We start from the raw sequence: 21,664 nt of genomic DNA, 5'->3' as shown, positions 1-21,664 counted from the left end.
ATATTTATATTTTATTGTGTTTATGCCCTCCCATATGTTTAATTATGTTGAGTATATTCTAGGTTATTTTGGGAAGGAAGGAAGGGAGGGAGGGAGGAGGGAGGAAGGAAGGAAGGAAAGAGGGAGGGAGGAAAGGAAGGAAGGAGGGAGAAAAGAGAGGAGAAAGGGATGGTGATGGGGCAGGGGGAGGGGGGGAGACAAGGGGAAAGGAAGAAAGACAGACCACAACTTTTCTGCCTGAGGAACTCGGAGATGAAGTGCTAAGGTGGCAGAAGTGGGTCAGCTGAGCAGGAAACTAGGGTTTCTTAGAAATGCATTGAACTGATCATTTTGGTGGAAAGGCAGAAACATACGTATTCTTCTGCTTATAATGATCCATGATGGAGAGAGGAGAAGAAATTCAGGTTCAGGAGGTTTGAAAATTGAGATATGAGAAGAAACTGACTTTCCACTTGGAAGGGTAAAGAACTCTGCCTTACCTCCGGGGAGCAGTTTTCTATAGATGAGGTGAATCTCTAAGGTCCTCTTCAGTTCAGACAATACTTTTAACAAATTAGATACCATCTGAGAAAATTAAGTCCCTCAACACCCGCCCCCCATCCCCGCATTCATTCTACAGAGACTTACTGAGCCTGACTCCATATGTATGTACAGCCTTGGAATAAACAGTGAGAAACCACCTGCCCCTCTGCAGTGCTTACCCTCCTGGAGCATGCAGTGGGGGAGGAGGGCCCCGGCATGAATCAGGGCAATCTCAGTGAGGATGGAAACAAGACCCGAGGGGCTTATGCACAAGAAGGAAGCCATAACACATGGGCATGGGAGCCAGATAGGACCTGGTTTCCAAGCCTGGCTTAGCCACTTACTAGTTAGCTGCCTTCAGTTTCCTATCTATAAAATGGGCACAATAGTTGTAAAGAGCTGAGAACAAAGTTAGCCAGGCTCACAGTAAGTGCTTCAAAAGAGTCAAGATATACACATGAGGCTACTTAGGACATGAGGTAGGACCACGAAGGAGCACTGCTCAGGGCCAAGTCCCACCAGCCAGAGCTTGGGGATCCAAAGAGGGAAAAATCAAATCAGGTCTGAAAGGCTCCATGGTGAGGTGTACCACCCCTACCCTTGCTTTCAGATAAGCCAGCTGGAGCCAGAAACTGCTCCAAACAGACTGGCCAGAGCGGTAAAGGGGTATGGGAGAGAGCTTTGTTGCCCCTGAGCCTCATCCTCCTCTGCTTCGTCAATGTGCACCCCACTGCTGGTCCTTTCTCAACACCCCACCCCACCCCCTCTTGTTTCCAGGCTACAGAGACTGTGCCCCTTCCAGCTGAGCTCTGAGCTCCCCCACTGTTGCAGGCCAGGCCAGTGAAAGTGCCTAAGCTCCAAGTAGACAACCTAGGGGCTCAGAAGCAGAGGAAAGGAAGGTGCTGTGATGAAGCAGAACTGCTCTGGAGAGCTGGTCCCAGGTCACCATGCAGTGAAGGCTAGCTTTTGTCAAGATCAAGATGGTAACTGTGCCTGTCTTTCTCAGGAGCCCATATTCCTACTGATGAGTGAGGCTGGCTTGGGAAACATTCACCTCTCCCTGTGACACTGTTAGTGTCTTTCCGTTCAGAACCATCTCTTCTGTTCAATAGCCTCAGTCCCAGCTCTGAGTCCCGACAGCCTGGTGCCTGGGCTCTCTGAGGAGCAGGCAGCCCCAAGCAGCCTTTGAAATGTGAGGCTGGCATTCAGGGCTGCAGTCCCAGGTCTGCAGCTTTGCTTCACCTGAGGCCATATACCTGCGGCCTCCTTGGCACCATGCCAGTCCTCATCTTCAGACCCCTGTGCTCTCATCCCTTTCCATGGTGGAGCCTGGGAACTGGCAGATACCTCTCCTCCCTTCCATGAGCTGTGTGTGGTCCCTTCTCAGGCTTTTATTTAGTGCCACCTTCTGCTGGGGTAAGGGTACTACCAGGACAATCAGCCTGGTGCTCTTGGGGTTGCTCCCAACCTGAGGTGTCCATTGAGATTTTTATTGTCTGGTTCCTTTCACCCAACCCTTCATGGGGCCCAAGCAACATCTTAATTCAAGAATCATCTTCTTCAGTCTTCTGTAAGTATCTTCCAGTGCCAGGAGGGATTTTCCCCTTCTGGGTGGCAGGCTGTCCTCTGAGAGCATTTCCTGTTTTCCCTATATACCATGTCTTATGGTAACACTCCATGTTGACATGGCCAATGGCCAATGCTTGTTCTTCTCATATAAATATAAGCTTTTGAATTTAGAACTTTTCTGCATCAGTGAAGTCTGGCTTTCAAGACTACTGTTTCTTTTCTGAAGAATCTCTAATTGGAGTCTCAAAATGCATAAGGATTTCTTTCTTCAAGGTGGTATCCACCTTCTTCTTCCCCCACTGCCAGTTATTCTCATTAATTCAATAAGTGAAAAGCCACAGGAAAATAACCTATGTGGTATAAATAACACATCAGTTTAATATGGTAAAAGTGCACACACTCTCTTCCCATTACACAAACTACTTAAAAGCCAATTATTTAGCAGTTGAAATGAGAGTGCCATTTTCTAGATCCTAGACCCAAGATGGCAGGTAAGCCCACTTAGGTATTGGTCTGTGGATCCCTTTCTCCTTTGTGAGGAGCTGAAGTAGAACTGCCTTTGTAGTACAGTAGGCCCCTGTATCCAGGGTTTTGCTTTGTGTGGTTTCAGTTACCTGTGGTCAACCGTGGTCCAGAAGCAGATGATCCTCCTTCTGATGCATGGTCAGAAGGTCACAATGCCCACATCACTCACCTTGCTTGGTCTCATTATGTAGGCATTTTATCATCTTACATCATCAAGGGAAGACGGGTGAGTGCAGTACAATAAGGTATTTTGAGAGAGGGAGACCACATTCATATAACTTTTAGCATATTGTTATTGTTCTATTTTATTATTAGTTATTGTTGTTAATCTCTTACTGTGCCTAGTTTATAAATCAAACTTTATCATAGGTATGTACGTATAGGAAAAAACATAGTATAAATGGGGACTGGTTCAATCCATGGTTTCAGGCACCCACTGGGGGTGTTAGAATGCATCCCCGGTGGATAAGAGAGGACTACTGCATCTAGGGCCATTGGCATTGTCGGGAGAGAGCTCTGAGACGCAGTGGCAGGGGTAGACATAACTCTGATGGTAAGTGAGACTAGCTATGGGAAGAAGGGCTAACTTAACCAATGTCTGCCCCAACAGGGAGGCCGCTGCAGCAAAACTGTTCTTTCCTGTATGACACGGATGGGGCATTTGTATAAGATGCTCCAAAAGTAGTAATTCTGGGGGGAGGGTCCTGGATGACAATAAGGTTGGAAATGGGTTTAGCAGGTTAAGCGGAGCCCCAGTGCCTCTGCTTTGTTCTGTAAGCCCTGCTGCCATCTGAGGGTCGAGATTCCTCTAATGCACAGAGGCCCAGAGGAAATAGAGTTCATCAGATTTCACCAGACTGTGGACTGTTAGGCTCTGAGACGTGTAAACACAGGCAGGTGGCCCTCAGGAGACACAGAGAGAGCTCGGCGGGCATCAGCCTGAGCCAGGGCTGGGCCACTGGTTGGCTGAGGAGGGAGTCCCTCACAGGCTGGCTTCCACCCTGCCCACAAACAAGCCTTTTGTTACAGGAAAACTGTCACACTGACTAAGCCTTGACAGACAGCACTGAGGGCCAGAGCGCCTGAGCCATGGACTGCACTCCACAGTGTCCTAGGCTGCCATATCTTTCCTTGCGTGGATCCTCCTGGAGGGTGGCAGGGCAGGTATCTAATTTGAACGTAGATGTGACAGAACTGTGGTTCTGACAGCTTGAGGGGGTCCACGTACCCTGGGAGTGGGACAAGTAGGACCCAGACAGGGAATGCATGGCGGACACAGGGGCTGCTGCTTGCCCAAGACTCTGGAGGCTTGAATGAAGGGCTCACACCCAGGATCTGAGTAAAACCCAGTGCCCCCCAAGTCAGCCTGGCCTGCCATTACTGCCCCTGTCTGCACATTTTATGCTCATTTAGGGCATCAGACTCTGCTTGTGTGGCCCAGAACTAGAGGGCTCCCTTACGAGTTCAGCCTATGCCCTGTGGGATAGAAGCTTGACTTGGAGGCTCTGACCATGATACTCCTTGGCCAGGCTGCATTCTTACTTTTCTCTCTCAACACTACTGATATGACCATGGGGATCCGGGGATATATATGAAGATGAGTATACTTGGTCAATCCTGTGACCTGGGGGCACGTCTTACTGACTTGTTTGCTGGGTCCCCCCCACAAGGAGTGAACCCCATACATATTGTTACTGCACCAATGTAGTGCCAGTGGTAGCTTGCGGTGGTAAAGTAGGGTGGCTTCCCAAAGGGATTTTTTAACTGACAAAGGTCCATGAAATAAAACTATTGAAAGTATAGGAAAGCGGCTTTGTAAGTTGAGAAAACCAAAGTCAAGATTTCATTGCTTTTGTACTAATGTAAAAGTTTTACTTATGATGGTACATGAAAAATAAAACTAAAACCTTAGGGGCTTTGGCATAACTCAACTGACCTGACATTGCAACTGTGTTATCCTGAGAAGGAACCTTCTCTTCCCGCCACATTCTAGCAATGCTCTGCTATGGACAGTTGGTGCTAAGAGGTGCTCACACCTGATTTCTAATGTGTGGGAAGGTGGAGGAAGGGGGTTTCACTACACATCCAGGGAATGCTTCACAACACCAGCTGAATGTCCTACAATTCAACTCAGTTCTGGCACTATCTACCTGGGGGGAGCATCGGGTTCCACAGGTTGAGGGCTCAGTCCCACAAGACTGCCCTTCACTTTAGATGCCAATCACAAGTCCAGGTTCTGATGGACCGGCTGTAAATCAGAGGGCCCATGAACCCCTCCTTGAGTTCAGTTAATTTGCTAGAGTTGCTAGAGCTGCACACAAAACTCAGAGAAACATTTTACTTACTAGATTAAAAGGCTATAAATCAAGAATAGCCAGATGGAAGAGATGCATAGGGCAAGGTATAGGGAAAGGGTATGAAGCTTCCATGCCCTACTGAATGTGGCACTGCCTCCAAATTTCCGAGTGTTTATCAACCAGGAAGCTCTCCAAACTCTATCCTTTTGGGGTTTTATAGAAGGTTCATTAGATAGGCATGATTGATTAAATCATTGTCTATTAGTGATTCATTCAAACTCCAGCCCCTCTCCCCTCCCAGAGATCAAGGGGAGGGACTGAAATTTCCAACCCTCTAATCCCTTGGTCGGTTTTCCTGGGAACCAGCTCCCATCCTTAGGTGCATTCCCAAAATAACTTCATTAGCATAACAAAAGAGACCTGCGTAGCTCTCAGGAAATTCCAAGGGTTTTAGGAGCTCTGTGCCAGAACCAGAGGAAGACCCAATGTATATTTCTTATTGGAAATCACAATATCACTGATGCCTGGATCAGTGGATCTAATCCCACAGAAGCTTCACATCCAAATATCTGCGATGTGTATGGCTCCAAACTGATGATTCTTCCAAGAAGGAACAAGAGATAACACGTCCTTGGCCTCTGAGACTATAGACAGAGCTGGGAACCCGGGTCAGTGCTTTGGCTCTCCAAGTAGAAGCTGCCCATTTATTTGCTGCCTCGAATGCTTGAACACATCACACACCGGCCTCTTTCATGGGGAAGGGATCACTGGTGATTTGTTTAACCTTTTCCCCATCCTTAGACATTCCTCCTTAACACTTTTGAATTTAATTTTTAATTCCATATACTCTGCCCTCTTCCCTCTGTAAAAAAAAAAAAAAAGTAATTTAAAATAAATTGTGTCAGGGGCGCCTGGGTGGCTCAGATGGTTAAGTGTCTGCCTTCAGCTCAGGTCATGATCCCGGGGTCCTGGGATCGAGTCCCGCATCGGGCTCCCCACTCCGCCGGAAGCCTGCTTCTCCCTCTCCCACTCCCTCTGTTTGTGTTCTCTCTTTCGCTGTGTCTCTCTCTGTCAAATAAATAAATAAAATCTTTAAAAAAATAAAAAAATAAAAAAAATAAATTGTGCCATTAGGCAATTCTTGTCTTATGTAGCGTCTGCTGGATAAGCTGATCCAGATGCATTTCTGTCATTCCTGGTTTGTTGTTGTGTTTTGTTTTGTTTTGTTTTTTTTAATCAGCTGAGACTTGGCACCTGGGTTCCTTGCCACACAGTAAGGAGAGCTCTGAGGGATCTCCAAGTCAGTGTGGCCTCATACCGGCATCTAGCTTTGCCATGCACTTCTGCTTACCTGCAAACATGGAGGAGTTTAGACTCGAGGCACAGGGTCACGCAGGTCCTGGGCTCTCCTACTCAGTTCGTAAGTTTACTTGTTCAGGGTGTAACCTGCTCCCATGTGGCTCCTCTACACACTCCTAAGGCGTGCTGACCATGCTGGAGCCCCTCTCCTCTGGCTGCCGTGTTCCGTTCACTCCCCTCCTCCATGAGTCCCTAGGTCAAGGCTTTGCACTTTTCCCAGGGTCTTGCACTTTTCCAGGCTTCAGCCAGTTTTGTTCACTCATTTCTGTGCTTTCCATGGAGATAGCTTGGTAGGCTTAGGACCATCCCAGTGGAGGAAGGTCTGCTCTGGCCTCTGTATTAAGCACATACAGGACAATCTTCCAAGAGGGACTTATTGTATAACTCCCACGTTTTATACTAAAAATATCTTGGTCACTTTTAGCCCCTCTTGAGTTGTATTACAATGGACTCCCTGCTTGTATAGTCTGAACTCAATAAGCATGTGCCTTTGGAAATATTCTCCTTTGGGAAGTGGAGGAGCTGGGATCCCAGCCCAGCCTCTGGCTCTGGAGCCGGCACTCTTGGTCATGGCACCATACTTCTCAGAGCCTGGATGGCCCCCAGGACATGTTTGTTCATGATTTCTAAGAGCAGCCCAGTTGTAGGAAAACCAATCCGCCTCTAAACAACCAATACAATCCAGTTGGAGCTATCCTGGGTCTTTGATGGATGTGGGCCTTCTCTGTGGGTGCTTGTCTTGCTCCCTTCCTCTTTCAAAAAACCATTTCAAGAACTTCTGTGAGGAGCCAGCTGGGGGCAAGGGGTTTGGAAGATACATCTTTGCTCCAAGTGGTGCCTTCCCTTTGCTGCAGAATGTTCAACAGCAAACCCAGATGAATATAAATTCTGAATGCAAAATCTTTTCCTGAGCCATGGCTGGGTGTCCTCAAGTGGGGAAGGCCAGATTCCTGGGCACCATTAAGAGTCTCACTCCTTCTGTATCCTCCCCCGAAAATGCAATGAGAGAAGGTTACCTCGAAGGCCACAGGTTACTTCACAGACCAATAAGGACACATGCTTGTCAGTGGAGAAGGAGTCTTTGGGACATGGTTGCAGCATCTTTCACTTCCAGGCAGGAATGGCATTGGGTTCATTTCATGGGGCAGCTCCAAATGATTGGTAGTGTCTGGAGCACTGAAGTCATGAGGTCGCCCCTGAATGGGGCTAGATTAGTCTTCTCTTCAAGGGGCAGAGAAAGGAAGTGTGTGATACAGGGCTGCTCATTGGGCTACTATCTGCATTGGCTAGATGCGGATGCATGACAGAGACCCAGAAGATCAGTGGCTTAAACAAGGAAGAAGTGTATTCCTGTTTCTCAGAAAAGCCTGAGCTAGCATGGTGGCTGTTCTGCAGAGCCCTGGGGGCCCAGTGGCTATTTGTCCTACCATGGCTTCCCCGGGCTCACTGCCAAATCCACTCTTCTGGGGCCCAGATCAAGGATGCTCATGCAAAGCTATGTGATGCCCTTGAAGGGAGCCTGCCTTGGGTGGCAGAATGTGTCTCTGATGTAAAAATCTGAGGAAAGATAATAAACTGGCCTTAATAGGCTTTGTTTAATTAGAGATGAAGGATTGGATAATAGGAATCAGAATTTTTTCTGGTGCCTCAGGAAGCAAAGTGATAAAAGGTGAAATAACAACTATAGATAAAATGCATTTTAATTTGCTTTATGTTCACCCAACTGGGGCCAGAGATTAAAGGATCCAAATATGTAACTGTAAAGTAAAGTTCAATCAGCCAGAATCTTGGTCCCTATTCTGCTCCAGACTGTCATCAGAAAATGCTCTAATAGCACAAGAGGAGTCCCATAGGCCTAGTTTTAAATTCTGGTTGTTTGAATTGCTATCTGTTTGGGCAAATAGCAAAGTGCTTGCTCTCTTTTACCTCACAGCAGATTTGTGGGAGCGTTCAATGAAATGCAAGTGCCTGGTCTCACTTGGTATAAAGTAAGTGTTCAACTAACACGCACTGTTACTTCAACTGAGGAAATACCTGGGCTCAATTTCCTATATCCTCTGCATGTTCAGCAGCCTGTGGGAAGGTTCCGGGCTCCTGAAGAAAAAAAAAAAAAAAAGATCCAAAGAGCCTTTAGTTGATACTTTCTGACTCTAAGAAAAATTTACCCATGTTTAGTAGTTTGATAATATACGTTACTTTATTTTCATCATTTAAAAACTTAAAGATTCACAAATAAGCACATGAAAAGATGTCCAACATTAAGGAAACATAAATTAAAACCATAGAGAGATATTACTACACACTCACCAGAAAGGCTATAATAAAAAATAGTGACAACACCAAATGCTGGCAAGGATGCAGAGAAACTGGATCACTCAGATATCACTGGTGGGAATGTAAAATGGCACAGCCATTCTGGAAAACATTGTGGCAATTTCTTTTAAAACTTAAAATGGGGGTGCCTGGGTGGCTCAGTCGTTAAGCAACTGCCTTTGGCTCAGGTCATGATCCCAGGGTCCTGGGATCGAGTCCCACATCGGCCTCCCTGCTCAGTGGGAAACCTGTTTCTCCCTCTCCCGCTCCCCGTGCTTATGTTCCCTCTCTCGCTGTCTCTCTCCCTGTCAAAAAAATAAGTAAATAGGGGCGCCTGGGTGGCTCAGTCATTGAGCGTCTGCCTTTGGCTCAGGTCATGATCTCAAGGTCCTGGGATCGAGCCCCGCATCGGGCTCCCTGCTCAGCGGGAAGCCTGCTTTCTCTCTCCCACTCCCCCTGCTTGTGTTCCCTCTCTTGCTGTGTCTCTCTACGTCAAATAAATAAAATCTTTAAAAAAATAATAACAATAAATAAATAAAATCTTTAAAAAAAACTTAAAATGGATTGCCATAGGAATTAGCAATTGTACTCTTGGGCATTTATCTCAGAGAAATGAAAACTTATGTACTAAATACTATGTACACAAATGTTTATAACAGCTTTATTCAAAATAGCCCCAAACTAGTAACTACCCAAGATGTCCTTCAATGGGGAATGTTTAAACTAATGACTAAACTAAACAGCTATGTCATGGAATACTACACAGCAATAAAAGGCATAAATGATTGATATACACAACAGCCTGGATGAATCGCAAGGGAATTGGCTGAATGAAAACCGCCAATCCCAAATGTTATTTATTGTGTGATTCATTTATATAATGTTCTCAAAACAACAAAACTACAGAGATGGAGAACAGATTACTGGTGTCAGAAGTTAGGGATGGATAGGGGAGGAAATCATTATAAAGGGAGCCATGTGGTGATTGAATAGCCCCTTATCTTGATTGTGGTGGTGGTTACAGTAAGCTACACATGTGATAAAATTGCATAGGACTACAGGTATACGCAAACACACAGACATGCACACAAGTGCATGTGTAATTGGAGAAATCCAAAACAACTCTGTGGATTGTACGAATGTTAACTTCTGGTTTTTATCTTGTTGCACAAGATGTTAACTTTGGGGAAGACTGGACAAAAGCTGCATGGAACTTCCCTGTACAATTCTTTGCAATTTTCTTTGAATCTATGATTATTTCAAAATAAAGAGTTAAAAGACTTCTTTTTTTAAGATTTTATTTATTTATTTGAGAGAGAGAGAGAGCAGAGTGAGCAAGAAAGTGCAAAAATGTCTTGTAGTGTCAGAAAGCAAGAAGTGTTTAAAAAAATGTACACTGATGGTCGTATGTCAGGGGACACAGAAGCCAACAAAAAGAGCTCTCGATGGCCAAACCTGGAATAGTTTGGGCAACAAAATAAATAAAATAGTCTTGGATTATGACTTGAAGTATAAAATAAATACCCATGAGTTCATTTTATTATAGATAAATGATTGAAAAATAAATAAATGGAGAGAAGAGACAAATCTCTCTTGTAGAAGAATTCTAAAAATTTGTGTAGATACTCCACCCTCAAGCAGTTGAAACATAATTCTTTCCTTAAGTGTGGATTTTGCATAGTGAATTCCTTCCAAAGGGTACCATATGGAATGGGAGAAAAAGAGTAACTTTGCAGTAGAGAACTCTAACACTCCCTCAGCCAGGTGATCAAGGTCAATATGAACAGTGACAAATAATGGATGTGCCCTAGCTATGGTGTGATGAGAATGCCTCCTTCCTCTGTAGTCTTCATCCCCAAAGCCATAACCCCAGTCTAATCATGAGAAAAATCAGACAACTTCCAAAAGACAGACATCTTACAGAATACTAACCAATATTCCAAAACCATAAAGGTTATTGAAGGCAAGGAAAAGTCTGAGAGACTGTCACAGCCAAGAGGAGCCTGAGGAGACACACCAACAGAATATAATGTGCAATCCTGGAGCGGAAAAAGGTCATTAGGTAAAAACCAAGGGAATCTGAATGAATCATGAACTTCAGTTAATAATAATGGGTCCATATTGATCCATTAATTCTAACAGATGTACCACACCAGTGTAAGATGTTAATAATAGGGAAAACTGTGGGCTGGGGATATGGGAGCTCTCTGTACTATCTCCTCAGTTTTTTCGTAAATCTGAAACTGTTCCTTAAAAAAATGAAGTGTACTACCAAATAAAAGTTTTTAAAAATTAAAGATTTGATACAGAGTTTTTGAGCAACTACTGTGAAGCAGGCACTTTCATAACGATTGTATGGTTGAAATCATCCTAGTGGTGGGAATGTTAGCATTCGCTGTGTCACTGAAGGGGACCCTGAAGGCTAGCGAGGTCTCTTTCTAGGGTCCGCCATTTGGGAAGTAACTAAGCTGAATGTGTGCTCGGGTCTTCTGACTTTCATCCCATGGCTTTTCCCATTATGCCACCCAAGGATCTGAGGGAAAAGTGGTTATTCAGTTATGGTGTTGAGACCAATTACCAGAATGCTCTACGAACCAGAGCTCCCCATTCCTCAACCATGCATAGCTTGGGCTTTCCTACAGGACTTAGCACAATTCTCTAATCTCTGCATAAGCAAGTTCTAATTTTCACATCCACTCAGGATGGTAGGAATTGTTTGCTCCATGTTAGGGATAGAGAAACAGACTCAGAGAGGTAAAGTAACCTGCTCAAGGTCACTCAGCTAGTGGTGGGTCAAGATTCAGATACAAAGCTTGCACTCTTCCCTGTATGACCAGCATGGCCCTACTGAGGAACTTCAAACAACCCCAGATATAACCACGATTCCTTGGTCTTTTCTCTGGCTGCTCTTTGTTTTGCAGGGGCAATCAGTGAGTAAGGACTCAGTTTCATTTAATGAGGAAAATCTTTGGAATATTTTTGTGAAAGGGATGAGGAAAGAGACTTGGTCACTGCCATTACAGGGGCATGAGAGAATCCCTCTTATGAATCCACATTATAAACCACTTTGGTAAAATACTGTACAACAACCCCACTGTACCCATGCCTGCTCTGATGGCAGACATGACTAATCAATCTGGAGCTCTTGCCAGCAGAGCCTGGACTCGGCCTGACAAGCACTCCAGGCAGCCACCACTAATCCTCAGAGCCAATCCTGAGAGGAAACCCCCCTCTTTCCCAGCTATAGGCTCTGCCACAGTTTTACACTTACATTTTTCGACATTTAAAAAACAAGATGAAAGGGTGCATAAGGTGCATTGACAGCTAATGCTGTAGTCACAACACAAAATTATTTCTTCAGCCTTTAATTGGGATGTGTCATCCCAACCACATTCTTGATGCAATATGCCTGTGATCTGGAATGAGGCACACCACTGAATGTCTAGCCTGCAGTGTCATGATAGCCCGGTGCCTCTTCTGGGCAAAACCAGGAGGCCTGTGGGACATCAGTGGGCTTTGTAGGCCAGCCACCCATGGGAAGTATCATTAAGGTTTATCCTTGATAGAAGATTCTGGCAATTGTAAGAAGTGATGCCTGCAGGATGAGGCTTTATGTTTTGTTCCAGATTGTGACCCAGAACTTGTAACAGCAGCAACAACAACAGAAAGCAATAGCCTACAGGCTCAGGAATAAGCCAGAAAAGTACCTTGTGATCCCTGCCCACCTGCTGACCAAATCAGGCCCAGGGGATCCATACCAGTGGGAAGTCTGGGGTGTTGATCACAGAGAGTACACATTATTCTAAAATACAAAACCAAATTACCCGAAACTAGTGCTGATGGGAATTTGCCAACCCTGATGAAAGGTAAAAAGAAAATCATTACTCCATACCATAGCACTTCTAAGGAGCTCACAAATTGTGTGTTAGGTTAATCCATGTTTACTAACATTTTTGTTTTCCTTTATAGCCATATTTCCTCCTTCGATGGGTTCCCACAGCTCAGGACTGAGGGACCACATGGCCCCACATAACATAAACACGGGGACATGTTCTCTGCTGTGTGAGTGTGAGAACATTTCCCACAGACAGAGGGATGACCAGGTGTTTGAGGACATTCTTACCTTCTTTTCATTCCCAAAGATGTCACCACTGTTCTGCCACAGTCCTGTGTTCCTGGGAAGCAAAGAACGGACAGTCATTCCCCTCCCCTGCTACACATGCGTTTGCACACGCACGTGCACACACACACATGCACACTGAATTTTCCTGACCAACTGGAAGGAAGAAGTTGGTGGACAGAGACTGACCCCTGCCTTCCCCATGCCGTTCTGCAGGAAGATTTGGTCCACCTAGAACTGAACAAGTTTCTTTGGCAGACTGGGCAAGTCCTGCAGATGCTTGGTGTTTGTTTGTTAATTTTTTAAAGACCTTATTTATTTATTTTACAGAGAGAGAAAGAGAGAGCACAAGTAGGCAGAGTGGCAGGAAGAGGCAGAGGGAGAAGCAGGCTTCTCGCTGAGCAGAGAGCCCAATGTGGGGCTCGATCCCAGGACCCTGAGATCATGACCTGAGCCCAAAGGCAGGCGCTTAACCGACTGAGCCACCCAGGTGCCCCCTGCAGATGCTTATTAATGTTCCGAGAACATGAGCATCTCAAATCATCTGTGATGTTGGTGGTTCAGTGAAAAATACCAGAAACCCGAGTGGCAGGGGACATCGGCCCCTGTGCTGTGCTGTCTTTCTGGGTTCCTGCACTCTCCAGACTAGGACATACAACAGGCTTTATAGAGAGGACATGCCCCCTCAGAATACACCTGACTTCCATACTTTCTAAAGATCTCATGTCATCAATTTGTCACCATCCAATGTGGACCATTTATTAGTAAAATTTTGTGTTGGTCCACCTCAGAGATCTCATGTTTTTATAACCCAGAGGTGGTTGCCATAGGTTGGGCACCAATTTCAGGTCCATCCATTCATTTATTCATTCAGTCAATAAATATTTATTGAGTACCTACTATGTGCTAGGCACTGGAGCTTCACCAACAGTTAAGAGACACTGTTCCACTCTCACAGAGCTTGGTGGCCCAATCAGTTGCAGTCGGGGTAGCAGAACTCATTTTGATTGACACATGGTACATGCCATGATGCGTTGGGGGGAAAACCACCCATGGCCACTTTCCTCAATGGAGATCACGGCCAAGACAGAGGTTTCAGGCTCATGAGCATCTCACCTGTACACCTGTGAAGAAGGCTCCCTGCTCTCCTCTCCACCTACTCCAGAAAACCAGGATGCTGTGTGATCTGGGGAAGGTGGGTCTTTGGAGTCTCAAAGTCTTGGCCCCAAATCCCAGCTCCCCTGTTTCGATCTGTGTGCCCTTGGACAAGTCACCTGGCTTCTCTAAATTTCATTTTCCTTGTCTAAAAAGTGGGGGTGATAACTACAGAGGCTTCATCATGTTGAGGATTGAAGGAATTAATAAAGGCACTAACTAAATGTTAGCTTCTGTTCCTACAGTCAAATGGGCGAGTGCCCAGTACTCACTTATTCTTGATATGAGCCACAGAAGTACAACGGGCGATATCCATGGAGCGAGGCAAGCTATGAGGTAGCAGGAGGCACAGGTAGGGCTCAGAATGTCCTATTGCCCTTTCTTGAAGCTGCTTGATGGCCCCAGGAGACAGCCGCCCAAGGGGCCTTATGCTGTAATAGCGCTAACGGTAGAGAAAGCTGAGCATCCAGACCACAGGAGAAAATACAGAAGCACAGCTCCCCTAAACTGCATTCGGGCAACCGCCCAGAGCAGATGTTTCTAGGTAAGTGTACAGCGACCAGCAAACAAGACCTTGGGGGGCTGTGTTTTTAGACAAGACCACTGATTTAACGAACAGATATTTGCTAATATTTGGATTTTGTTTCTGGTGTCAGAAACAAAAATAATTAGATCAGCATTTTATAGTGAGGGCACAAACATCTCATTTTTATCCTATGGAAACACACCACCCACATGAAAAATCAAGACAATTTCCACATCATTTTGCTGCCTCTGCTCGTGAGCAAACTGTTTCCGGGACACACCGCGTAGCAGGCGTGTGACAGAATGACCCCACGCCTCTAGGTCATCGAAGCCAAAAGCAAGGATGTTGTGTGTTTTGTTTCACTCGAGGACCTGTGGTCTGTAGAGTTTGCCTCTTTGCCTGGGATCTGCCCCTCTGTTGGTGTGCTTGCTTTGCTCTGGTCAGCTCCGTGCCAGGATCCTGAGCCCTTGATCTGGTTCAGCACCCCGGGACATCTCGGGGGACAGCCACCTGCCTCTCCTCCCCACCATTCGCTGGTCTGAGCGAGCAGCATCACAGTGCTCCCTAACAGGTGTTCTGTGTCCACAGTACTCACCATGGCGTGACCGAAGCAGTGACATCTGTTAGGGGCCTCAGCAGAGAAGGGAAAAGCAGGAAGAGCGCTGAGCTGAGCCACAGATTTCAGAAGAAGAACCGGCTCTCCTTCTGCTCTTTCCCTCCTGCACTATTTCTGCAGCTGGCATGCCCGAAAGCACAGTGTGTGAAGTTCAAATCTGTGTCTGTCAGATCAAGCCTGGGAAGCCGAACAGCGGGAGCACATGCTGAGGTGCAGGCTGCTTTAAAAAGCACCAGGCAGGTGTCCCTGGGCTCCGGGCTAGATGAAAGCCAGCATCAACCATTTGTTTGTGTGGCACTGCTGTCAGGCAGGAGACAGGAAAGCCGGGGTGCTCGGGAGACCCGCCCAGAGACCTTGCTCGGAAAAGTCAGGCCAGGAGTTAAATTCAGCGCCCCATGGGGCTGCAGCAAGGGCCCTCCATCAGGGTCTCCCATGCTAGCCACAGAATACCGCAGGCCCCCAGTGGGCAGCTTCTCCCACCTTGTCAGGTGGGCTCCTGAAGCTCTTACACTCATTTCCTGCACGGTGGCTGGGTTTGTGCCACATGAGGGATGGGCAAGAGGAAACTGCCCAAATGTGTGACATTAGATAGGCGCATGCTTACAGACCTCTTAGAGATGTGATCTTCTTCTGTATAAGTCAGCAAATGAACTTTGCACGCTAAATTGAATAACTCTTATTATTCTGTGAAGTCACTCTCCTTATTTGGTGACCACGTTCCAGACACAGAGGATAATTCCCGGCTGCTGATCGTGACAGCCTCAGAGATTCTTGAAAGCCGTTTCCTCCTTGGGCATGACTCAGGGCCCTCCCCCTTAGTGGGCGGAGCCCTTCGCCTCCCCCTAAACAGAGAGGCCCATCCTCCATTTATTGTCACACGTCAGCAGATCTAAAACCCAACCGGTTCCCTCTCAGTATTAAAACGGCCTCCTTGGCGTGGTTTAGGAGGAAGTACCCAGGTAGTAAATCAGGTCTTTCGCCACAGATAATGAATAATGAATGTTATTCAGTGTGAAAATGACAGCAATTCTTCACCTGTCAGATGAAAAGGGCACAGAAAAGAAGGATTTAAAAATAGCACCGACACTCAGGGTGTGATGGGGACAGTTGGGAGCCTGAGAACCATTGTCTGGCAGGCAGGGAGGTGGTGAGAGTGAGGCAACCAGGCATTGTGGGAGAAGTTCTGGAGTTCCCTGGGGCCCCAGGTGTCCTCTGTGAGGATTGAAGGACTTTCTCGTTGGGGGCCCTGACCTTGGGACCAGGTCTTGCTGCCTGACTTCACTTGCAGCCCATTATCATTCACTCCCACAATGAGGAAAAACAGAGAGGGCTTCTCAGCACACAGCACCATGGAAGTCTCCGGATTTCAGCTTCCCATGAGCCTGTTTGGAGACCCTTTGTAAAATGAGGGGCTGGAGGACGGTTCTGGGAGGCAGCATAATGGCAGGAGCACAGGGTCTGGGGTCAGAGGACCCAGAATTGAACCAGATCATACAATAACTTTCTGCACAGCCCCGGGGGGATGGAGGGGAGGTTATCTTGGCCTCTGGGAGCCACAGCTTCACCGAGTGCATTTGGAGGATGGGACTCCTCCCCCCATGGGGATTTCGTGAGATATTCTCCATGAACCACCTGTTTGAGGATCTCAGTGAATACAAGTTCTGCCCCTACTAGCTTGAGCACTCCAGCTGCAGCGCTGTATGTCTACCCACTCGTAGCTTCCGCATTGGTTTCCATCTTTACCATTTCTCTCCCTTAGACAATTGCCTGCCCATGAGGGCAGTGGCTATTTCTCTTATCACCACTGTCACCCAGTGATTGGAATGGAACCCAGGGCCTAGGAATTGTTCACTGTATATTCCGTGATCTGATCCTCCCTAAATAACTCTTGGTTTTATAAAAACAAAGGTGCAGATTCAAAAAAAAAAAAAAGATGGATTCAACCAATGGTTGAATCAGGTTACTGGTTGGCAGCTGGAAGGGCATAATCAAAACTTCTACTTTAGTGGAGCTTCATTGTTATTCCCTAACGATTTACTAACAGTCCTGCTTCCCATCCCTAATTAGGCCCACGCAGCCCCTGCACACTTCACGGAAACAGTGCTTCTTCAATGGGCAGTGCTCCCTCCTCTGAAGGTGCAGTTAGACTGCACAGCGAGGACTGAGGTGGCTTACAGAAAGCCATACCCCAAACCTCTGACCCTCAAACCTTCACTAACCAGTCAAGCCCTTCTTCCTAGAGCCTGCTTTCAGAGAGGAAAAGAAAGTGATCATCTGGTGGCATATAAATCTCTGTGTTAACAATATATCTGGTTATTGTGTTAATTAGAACATTTAAAAATTCTCAAGAGAGGGTTTGTGGCTACATCTCAAATCCTCAGCTCAGATTAAGACCCTGGAGTAGAATCAAGAACGCTTCTCAAACAGGCCCTGACTCTGGTCCCCAAAAGACTCTGCCTCTTCTACCCAAAAACTACAGACCTGCTTCTGGCACTTCATTCATTCTCCACCTCATTGGCTCCTTGTCAAGCCCTCTGAGGGGCCCTCAGTAAGTCAAGTGAGTCACAGGGAGACTTCCTGGAAACATCACCACCTTCAGCTACCCAGGTGAGGGATGAAAAGATCAAAGGGCTCCCAATGCAAAGTTCTCATTCAATAATTACAACAGTGTTGACTTTTGGGAGGGAAGCTTGTGAAGGGGAAAGGTCTGTGCCTTTATTGAGCGGACATTGTCAAGTCCAAGACAAAAACATCAACACCTCCTGATGAGGTTATGAACTGTGGCTTCTACAAATTCAACCAAATTTGCACCTTTTGTGTCTCAGAGTGTTTCATTAAGGTGCAGGGAGAGCGGATGATCTCTCCCTCTGCAGTGCGCCCCTGCACCTACCCCCTGCTCACCCAAGTGCATTGGGGAGATGGATTCATGCTCTTAACCTCCATTGGAATTTTCCGCCTCACTCCAGCAGACTCCCTATTTGTGTCCAGGGCCAATGAGTTTTCAGGGAAAAGCAATTTTCTCCTGGGAGCTACAAACATTGACCTGTAACAGTTGAGTAACAAACACCACAGTGTCTGGAGAAAAAATAAAACAATCACATTTCCATCTTCAATATTGTCCTACCAGGGTGCCAATGATTCTTTATTATCAACCACTGAGGACAGCCAGACCCTGTCCATTATAAACTGGCTTTCTGTAATGATTAGCACCGTACAGGCACAAATGGAAACTAAAAAACAAAAACAGCAAAAAAAACAACAAAACCCCCCCAAAAAACCCCAAACATGATTAAAAGGCTGAAGATTTTCAAACAATCTCTCTCAATTTCTTTTAAAAATCAAAGCACAATCTGTTTACTTCACCCAGTGATGTCTCTATAGCTTTCTCAGTGTTGTAACCTGAATTTAGATGAAAGGAAAATACTAGATTTGTGCTCTGTGTCCTTCCTTGAAGTAATTGGTGACTAGTGATAAATAAATGTGTTCAGTGAATCTGTCAGAGCTAGGATGCTGAGACTTAATATTGTTAAAATGGCAATATCCTCCAAATTACTCTACTGATTCAAAATCCCAGCTGGCTTTTCTTGCAGAAATTGACAAACCAATCCTAGAATTCATATGGGCCCAAGTAGCCAAAATAATCATGCAAGGAACAGCCAAGTTGGGAGGACTGATACTTCCTGATTTCAAAACTTACTATAAAGCTGTGGTAATCAAGACAATGTTCTACTGGTGTAAGAACAGACACATAACTGGACTGGAATTGGGAGTCCAGAAATAAGCCCTTACATTTATGGCCAGTTTATTTTTTGACAAGGATACCAAGACATTTTATTGGGGAAAGAATAGTTTTTTCCACGAATAGTGCTAGGACAACTGGATATCCGTATTCAAAAGGATGACCTTGGACCCTTACCTCACACCATATGCAATAATTAACTCAAAAAGAGATCATAGACTTAAATGTATAAGCTAGAACTATAAAACTCTCACAAGAAAGCGCAAAAGTAAATCTTAATGACCCTGGGTTTGGCATTGTTTGCTTAAATATGACACCAAAAGCAAAAGCTACAGAAGAAGTAGATAAATTGGACTAAAAACATCATCGAACTAAAAACATTTATACTTCAAACAATACCATTAAGAAAATAAAAATAGGGAAAGATGACAGAGCAAGAGTAAAGAAACATGATCCCTTTGGTTCCAGAAAATCTGGAAAAAAGGGCGGCTTATCAAGTCTTCAAAGCTACTCAAGCAAAGCAGGCACTTTTGGAAAAGAAGGAGCAGTAGAAAGGAAAAGGGGTCAAAGTTTAAATGACTGGACCGGTTCCTACATGTTTTCTGGAGGCAACAACACGACATGGTGCACCTAAGATGCCTAAAAGTACAGCCTTATGTCTTGGAAGTACCAGGTAAGCATCCCTTGGCCTTTGTTTTTTGCATCCAAAGGATTAATGGGGTGAGTTTACTGGTGCAGGGGACCACATGAAAAAATGCATAATATTATTAATCATTAGGGAAATGCTAATCAAAACCACAGGGAGGTACCACTTCACAGTTAATACGATGGTTCTAATAAAAAAGAGACAATAATAGGATGTAGAGAGATTGAAACTCTCCTACATCGCTGATGGGAATGTAAAATGGTGCAGCCACTTTGGAGAGCAGCAATTCCTCAAAAAATAAACATGGAATTACCCTATGATTTCATCTGGAGAACTTCCCATCTATTGAATTATTTTTAAATTACATTTTAATAAGAATAATGTCTAGTTCTTTTATTATGCATTTTCAGAAATGATCTTTTAAAAATGTCACTTGCCAGTGTATTGTACATAATCTAAAAGTAATAAATGATTCAGGTGGTGATTTCTTATTATTCACTATTATTCCATTAACTAACTAATGTAGCAGGCCAGCCCTGGGGCTCTTTTGGAGCCATGTCACAGAAATGTTCAGCTCTTCTCAGGTTCAGATCAATTGGCAAGAATTGACAGAGACTGATAACAAAGAGTGTACTTTCTTATGCATCATCTTTTGTGAGGCTAAAACTTGAATCTTGAGTTTGTAGGATTTCTCTCAAATCCTTGATTTCCTGTTTAAGTTGAAAATTCTTTTCCTATTCATGCAACCCTGATGCTCACCAATCTCAGTGGCTTTCCTCATTACTGCTGCTATTTCCATTACCTGGTCAGCATGGGATCATAATATCTCAGAGTGATGCTCATTAAATTTCATTATTATACCAAGGTCATCCTTTTGGTTAGCCATTAGCAACCCAAACATTTGCTCTCAGCACTTGCTCATGGTAAGTCCCAAAGCCTACTGATGTTCCTCCAGGGATGTATGAAGTTCTTTGTGCTCTTGCTGCCAGTCTCCATCTGATCTCTGCTGTGCCTTCGCCAATATCTTGAGTCTTCATTCAGTTCTTGAATTTCTTCCTAATACTGCTTCATTACTTCCACTCCTCTTGAGAGCCATGGTTTGCTCATAAAGAGATTTTGCTGCTTTGTCACAGTCTCTTGATCTTTCAGCAAGAGTCATAGCATCAGCAAAGGTCTTCTCCAATGTACAACTCATTTTCTGGTCTTCATTCTTTGCAGCTAAAATGGTTTGTTGGAGGACAACATGATCTCCTTAACCCCCAAAGGTGCAGGGACAGCCAGCATGCATCCTTTCAATGAGGGAAAAGTAAGATGCCAAGAGGAACCACGTCCAAGACTTGCAGTGGGGCTGGCTACCTAGCCCCTTCCTGAATCCCATCACCGTTCTTCTGTGTCCCCTCCCTTTAGCCTGGCATTCTTTTGCTCAGGACTATGCATGATATGGGCTCTCTCCCCATAGTTAAGGTGGTTAGTGATACCCCCAATGAAACAATTAAATGAAATGCTCATCCCTAACTGAAAACAAAATGACTCCTCCCTGAAGCAGATCTGTCTCTGTTTTTCTTTAGCATGGGCCTGCTTTTCTATTGTGCATGAGGGCACATTAACACATCCCCACTATCTGGTGAGCTTAGAAACCTTGGCTGTGCTGAGGGAGTATTCATGGAGTATCCTAGCTATACAATGTCACTCAGGCAAAACTCCTAGGCAACCCTCCATCTTTAGAGCTTCCCTCTCAGACCACGAGGGCCTTAAGCAAAGATGAACCAGGAAGCCAGCTGCCCCATATCCCCCAGCCTCAGGTGGAAGGCTCTAGAGGGCTTTCAGCATTTCTGACAGTGTTTCAGATATGGGGCTGCCTTGGGCTGTGGAGTGTAAAATTCTTCTTGACAGGCTGAAGCTCTGCATGCAGGCACTGTCATGAGTCTTGTGATATGTGAGGACATACCAAATGGGACATCCTTTGCACTCGCTCTAGACAAATACTTAGACTGGAGCACTAGGAATTGATTTTCCTCCCTCCAGCTTCCATTAAACTGTAAATATTCTTCACACCGGATGCTGATAGGGTGGCTTAGAGTGCTCCTAAGAGAACCAAATACATTAAGACTTTATACCCTGTCCCTAAATCAGCATTTCTCAACATGGGGCCACAGATCATCTTTGTCACATAGTCACCTGGGGAGTTTGCTAGTTTGTTAGACACACCTTTTCCAGGTTCCATCTAAAAACATTAGTGCCGAGGCACCTGGATGGCTCAGTTATTTAAGTGTCTAT

The 21,664-nt window shown here is 45.4% G+C and overlaps 1 pseudogene; it reads right to left on the bottom strand.

Moving 5' to 3' along the window:
- Positions 1 to 19,332: 19,332 nt before the first annotated feature.
- Positions 19,333 to 20,582, bottom strand: LOC116631257 (annotated as a pseudogene).
- Between the last annotated feature and the right edge of the window lie 1,082 nt (positions 20,583 to 21,664).

The sequence above is a fragment of the Phoca vitulina genome, unplaced genomic scaffold (genome assembly GCF_004348235.1).
Source record: "Phoca vitulina isolate PV1807 unplaced genomic scaffold, GSC_HSeal_1.0 scaffold5, whole genome shotgun sequence".
NCBI lineage: Eukaryota > Metazoa > Chordata > Mammalia > Carnivora > Phocidae > Phoca > Phoca vitulina.
The sequence above is the reverse complement of the archived record's forward strand: the minus strand, read 5'-3'. Positions and strand labels throughout refer to the sequence as shown.